The following is a 7,271-nucleotide window of genomic DNA, read 5'->3' on the forward strand; positions in this document are numbered from 1 at the left end:
AATTTTTAGATAATATAATATATTATACTCAAACTTCAAAGGCCATTTTTCGAAACGGTTTTACTCTCAACTCTCAAGACGGCAATAGTGTGCCCGTTTGTATATTATAATAATATTATAATATTATAAATCCATCCGTCGAATAACCTATTCGTATTATTTATCACACAGCATAAACACGCTCACTCTGTTTTTTTCCTTTTACGATAAATTTATTCAAATTCTGGTTTTTCGAATTTTTAGATAATATATACTCAAATTTCAAAGGCCATTTTTCAAATTCTTGAATTTTTTTGTTTACTTAAGTACGAGTAGATTTCTCCTAATACACTGTGCTGTGGTGATTTAAACTTTTGTTTTTAAAACGAGTAGGTTTTCAGTACTTAAAATGTTTATATTAAGGATAATAGACCTTAAAAATGGTTTTAGAAAATTAATATTGAATAGGTGTACTAATAATAATAGGTAGGTATAATATTATTATACTTACGACCTACCTATTAATTTATATTATATGATCTAGTATTAATTATACTTAGACCATTTTTACACACTATTAGTGTTGATAAATAAATGTTATAATCACTAAAATCAGCATAGGCCCTAACATATTTTCTAAACCCACCAAATCATTCATCATGGACCTATTATACTTGGTACACGAAGTTAAGTAAGTCAAAAACTACTCGTTTGTGTTTTGATTCTGTTGCGTAAACATTTAAAAAAAATTATCCATTATGAATAATTTACGGTAAAAATAAGAGTGGTTCTCATTTGAAAAACAGAAGTTGGTATTTCCACAAGACCCTTCTTAAGTAGTACAAAAGTCTCAAGAATTTCAATATAATATTATGTTCCAATTATGTACAATTGGAGAAAAGAGAGGGAGTTCGTGCCTTATGAAAATCACCCTGTATACAGTTAATGTCTTTTTATTTAACATTTAAAAACATACGAAAAAAAAAATTAATTACGTAGGCATGTGCAGTAAGTACTATTATACCTACGTGAAATCATAGTACCTATTATACACGATAATTCGGACGCATATATAAAACATATCGTAAACGTATAAATAATAGGCGTAGTCTCATCACACAATCATATAATATATTATTTAAGTACAAAATCGTGTTTTTTGAGTTTTTACGAACACTATACGATTTTCACGACTTACACGGATAGCCGTCATAACATCATGATCGCAATACAGGTAGTATAATAAATTATTATATATATTTGTATTATATTATTGTATATATACCTACGTGGGCGGCGGTCCAGTTGTTTTCGAACAGCTCACAAGTGCACATTATAATATATTTTATTATATAGATACGACGTAATAGTACATTATTTTTTACTGCGATGTGTGCTCTGCACGGTGGCTGCGGTGGATTTCGAGCGGGTGACATGCTCTTAAATGATGGTTTTACGCTTTTCTGCCAATACATCGGACCCCTGTGAATTCACGACTTTGCGAGGTCTGTGAAATGCTCTCGGCGTGGGGGATCACGCGCGTTTCAACTGTTGGAAGCGATTTTCTTCCCGTTTTTCAAAAGTTGTTTTTACCTCGTCTATAGCAGAGGTACCTACCTACCTATCTCTTTTTTAGGTAAGCAAACCTAGAAAATATTATAAATCAACTAATCGTAATAATATTATGACGTATGTCACAAATCGAGTTTTTTTTCTCATTTAGATCGACAGTGTACTTAATTGGTTTGGCGAGAAAGACATATTAATCGTACGGGTAGAAACGTACACGACTGCCAATAATTCATTACCCATAAGTTTTTTCCAACATGAAATTCGGGACTATAATTCCAGACCGACACATTAATGATTTATCGAGCGTGTGCTAACGTCGACTTAAAGCTCTGTTGAAACGCGTTTCGGACTGAGCATGACAATAGCAATGTGCCAGTTGTGTCTCTCTAAAGTCGTTCAGAACCAATCCCTTATCTGGTCTAATGACGTGTTGGAATACGACCGTCCGACCGATTGAGCTCGCGTTTCTTGATGGGTTAGAACGGCAAAACTCTACTGCGCATGCTCTCGCTATAGTTCTGTGATAATTTAGCTACGTATTGGAACGTATACACATAGTCAGTCGTATTGTTGTAAAGGTGTGTTTACGTGTTTTTCCACTTAAAAATGACGATCAGACCTGCAAATTTCGAGTAATTCAAAACCAAATTTTAGAATTTTCTTTCACAGGGAACTTTCTAAAACAAAAATACTTTTGACCCGATCTGCGCGAAATAGTTCTGAACACGCCTATGCGTTTAATTTTATATGATATGGCCGTGACTCGCTGGCGTACATGATGGGTCGGCGAACCGTTTTCGACGAAATATATTATAAACAAGACGCCTCTGTGCGGCAAGACCGTAAAACAACAATAATAATAATATTACGCGTGACAAGTGGGTGTTCTGAGTGGTGGGATGGGGGCCCGGTGGTAAAATAGGGCTTCCGGGTGGGGGCGGAACCCGAGAGGTAATCGAATATTTTTACAGACCGTGTATAGGGTTTCTCGGTCGTAAAACACTGGTGATTGAACTTAATGAACGTACTAAAAATGCGTTCATTTAATAATACAATACACAGTAGTCATCGGTACTGACTACCTAGTAGCTAGGTACGTATTATTATTATTATTATTATTATTATTATTATTGCATGAACGGATGGAGGAGATTGACTGTCTGCTTACGTGCTGCAACTTCCGGCGCATTAGTGATTAGTTACATATATTTTTCACGACATTCGCAACACAACACACTTTGAAGTGTGCGGAGTTATACTTACATTCGGCTGATTGGCGTGCGAAACAATTATTAAAAGCTACACATGACTCGGCACTGTCACATGATAATATAATATACTTAACAGTTCTATTACATAGTAAATACCTGTACGACCGAACGGATAACGGCTTCACGATGTCAATGCACAAAAACGAAATCATAGATGAAAGGCAATTGAGGAGAATCTTTGCTCTCGGTTCACTTCATCATAATATAATATACGAAATCAACACGTGAACGCGATGTTATTACTCGATGTTCATCGTGTAAGTACAATCAAAGTATTATCATGCGACGAAGAAAATATGTTACACTCCATGTAGTCGTATACTCTCGTGGTGTTATGCCATAATATATTTTATTATTTTTTATTATTAATACTGCAAGGCTATTCATCTTGAAAAGTTATCAATAATTTTCTCAAAAACCATTAACGTTTCTCGAAATGTATATCATATATATATATTTTTTTTTGATATGATCAAAGTCAATGCAAAACAACATTTTTCAAAACATATTAAATATTTAATTGTCGGAATTATGGCATGCATTTTAATTTTATATTCCGAAGTAGAATAATTTCTGAGAATTTTAATTTATAAAAATCATGTTTACCTGAACAAGTACCTAGAATAGATATAGTTAGTCATATTTAAAGTTTAGATGAGCGGAGTAATGATAAAATATTTACCAGGATTACCCTGTCCACTCCACTCTGCCTATCCAAACATTAAACGCTAATAAGTTATAACTAACTGACCATAGTTTCAAAAAAAAATGGTTTTGTAAATACTTCCATAATATTGAGGATCTAAAAAAATATTTTTCTATAAAAATAATGACTGCACTGCAAGGTATGAAGAAATTAAAATTCAAGTCGTATTTTGTGCCTAAATCAACTTTCGAAAACGGTAGAAAAACACAATCACTTTTTGCATGACCCCGACGAATATTATAATGAATTTTCTGAACAGCTTTTACAAGTATCACACGTGTATCACCACACGCTGTGTGAAAAGTTACAATACTTATTTAAAAACCAACGACTGACATCAACCGTGCGGTAAGACGATAACATTAGTGTTATCTGTAAACCATGGAGACGATAGTCGCAATAATTTACGAACAGTCTCGCAACGGTTAACTGCGATCCGTTTAGAAGAGCGATGGTAATAACCTACCCTCCAAGACCACCGTGGACGAACAACGCACGAATTGGTGCAGCGCCACTGACGCCGCCGGAGAAGATTAACGAGGTCCCGTGGCGCAGTGCTACTTGAGAAAGTGCTACTATTTTAGAAAGTCTATTATTATTGTGACGATAGAATACTTATCTATTCAAATTATGACGAAAAAAAAAACTTACCTCCACTGCAATAATCGTTTATCGCCCCAAAGGCGACTCGGAAGAACCACGCCGAGAAAATAACACTCACCGGCGGCGGCAGGGATGAAACCATAATAATAATAATAATAATAATAATAATTTATCAGTCTGTCTCTACGGATCATTAGTACTGCGTGAATCTACGGCGTTTCTAATATTTCTTATGACTTGTTATTACTGTTCCGGAGTCGAACTTGACTGCGTACTTTACGTCATGGCCGCAGTATAATATTTTATTCTCGAACAACTTTGGATAGACTATGAATAAAAGTGTGTGAAGCCCGGTGTTTGAGTGAAAGTGTTTGAAAGTTTTCCAAAATATAACTTTTGTATAATATCATATTCGCGTGGAACAAAACTGGCCGCACGCGGTGAAATAATAATGGTCCAGTGGACAACAAGAAAAACCTCCTCCGGTCGGATGAACACGAATGGAAAGTGCTAAGGACCAGATTTGAATAACATCACACTAGAAACTTTACGCGATTTTAAAATACGATGTATTTTTTATATTTTACGACATCGCTCTGTGCGCTGCTGCAGGTATATGTATTTAAAAAAAATTAATTTATCTTCAAATATCATTCGCAGTGAATCCGTAAAATATACGTTGCCGATCCGAGCCGATGATCGTTCCAGTCAGTGGGTACTCCATCCTCTTTAAAAGCTATACAACCTCCCACGCCCTGGTGGTAACCGCAATAATTACCTAATATATTATGATTATAATTAAATACATATATAAATTGTTATCGCGTTCTGGTTGTTTTGTTTCATTTCGTTTTACGTATGCGCTAAGTGTAACGGATCGACACTATACTCAGAGCACTTGCATTAATCATTTTGATATTTGAATAAAACGTAACAAGCCCTCTTGTATATACATAATAATTACTGTTTATTACAAGTCACATTGACCACACCGTATTAAAAATAAAATATACGATGTTATCATAAATTAATTATGCGTGATATCATTATCATCGAATAACAATAATATATTATTACGCTGAAGTGTGGTGTGGAAGAAAAAACCGTAAATTATAATACGACCTACGGCCTATATGTAATATTATAATAATATCATTATGTGTGTAGTGCGTGTTATTGTTATTAGAACGGTGTCTGAAGTCCAACACCGGTAACGATATAGACTTTGCAGCCTTCCAACGGCGATTGATGCCCGAGACACAAAACGATTGACCCATTGGATCGGTCCGTGGTGTGACGATGACGCAGGGAGAGGGGAATAAGTGGCAGGCCGGAGACGGGGCAGCGGTAGGTACCTATATATAATATTATATATAATAAACGTCGTCCGAGATGGCAAAACATCCGGTCCGATAGATTTATGGCCGCGACAAGTACCTAAACACACACACTCACACACTTATACGTATAATATTATATATATACGCGTACACAGACATACGGTACACGGCACACGCACATAACATAATATATATATATATATAATGTAAAATACTAGAGCGAGAGAGAGAGACAGCAGTGATGTATATAATACATATTATACAGACACTCTACCTATATATGTACTCGTGCGTATTACCATAATATTGTGCGCGCGTAAAAAGTATATATGTGTGTGTTTAAAAAAAAAAGAAACACATAATAATATATACCGAGAATATTAACACACACACACACACACGCACGCATGTTTAATTAATATATGAAAAGTCCGGTGGTCGTCGATGGAGTTTAATTGGGTGTGAGTAGGTACACACACACACACTAACGTTGCTTATAATATATACTTACTATACCTAGGAATTTACGCAGAGGCATCTCGTCCAATAAGAGTCCTATATGGCTATATGGATATTATAAAATATTATGTATAGGGTGATCGTATAATATTTGTATTAGAGATTAAAATAATTAGTTGACTACGTTGGTAACTTGAAAAGTGCATTAATACAAATATTTTCAATAATACCTACTTATTACTAACTACTAATGATTAATAAGGTCATTTAAATAATGGCTAAATAAATCAGAGAGTATGTGAAATATATTTTACAAACATTAAACAAAAAAATCTTGTATCCAGCCAAACAACATAATATTTAAGTTAAAAAAAGGTGGGTAAGTGTATGTCGCTCTGCTGTACAGTAGGTTACAAGTGGGTCACTGTATAATGGATAGTATTAAATTTGAATTCAATGATATAATATCACTGGATAAGAAAAACGATTCTGAGTGGAGACATTAGACATACCTATTATAGGTATACTTATCTATAGTATTAAAAAAAAAATTGACCTATAATAGGTATAAATAATAAATTCCAAATTAATCATATCACAATATCAATCAGGTAACGCGTTATACATCAACAACAAACCGTGGTATTATCATAGATATATAATAGTATACTTTAGAAGTTTCAAGTACCCAGAAATAATATTTACAATCATTACAATCACAACAAAATAACTAAAATAGTTATTCTAGGTTTTTTAACATGTAATTTCGTCCAAATTCGAACTTAAAATGACTATAAAAATAAACTGTGCTTAATATGTATTTCTTAGAATTTTTGGTAACAGAGTTAAATATTTACGTGGAATCTTGTTTTAAATTTTTAATCCTTAGATATAAAAGTTGAACATTTTATAATTTTTTAACTACAAAATTATTATTCAATTTTAAATTTGATAAATTTTGTCAACATTTGATCTTTAAATGCTTATAAAAAAAAATTGTGCCTATGTATTTTTAATATTTTTCAACTGCTATTGTAACAATGAATCAGGAGCTTTGTATTAATTTTTTACACATTTTGGCCCAATAGATAAAACTTTATTGATATTTATAGAAAAAAAAACTAAAAAAATTGAAAACTTACAAGGTCTGTAAACAGCTCAAAAAGAGTCAACATTTTATCGTATATATAAAATACTAATATAAAAATTCATTGAAATTTTGAAGTTTCTACAGTCATTCGTTTTTTAATTACAACAAAATAAGAAAATCGTCTCATGAGAAATCGAGTGAATATCAAATGTTATAAAAATATTAATTTCAAACGCTCATAAAAATGTAAT

Source organism: Acyrthosiphon pisum, chromosome A1 (assembly GCF_005508785.2).
Source record: "Acyrthosiphon pisum isolate AL4f chromosome A1, pea_aphid_22Mar2018_4r6ur, whole genome shotgun sequence".
NCBI classification, from domain to species: domain Eukaryota; kingdom Metazoa; phylum Arthropoda; class Insecta; order Hemiptera; family Aphididae; genus Acyrthosiphon; species Acyrthosiphon pisum.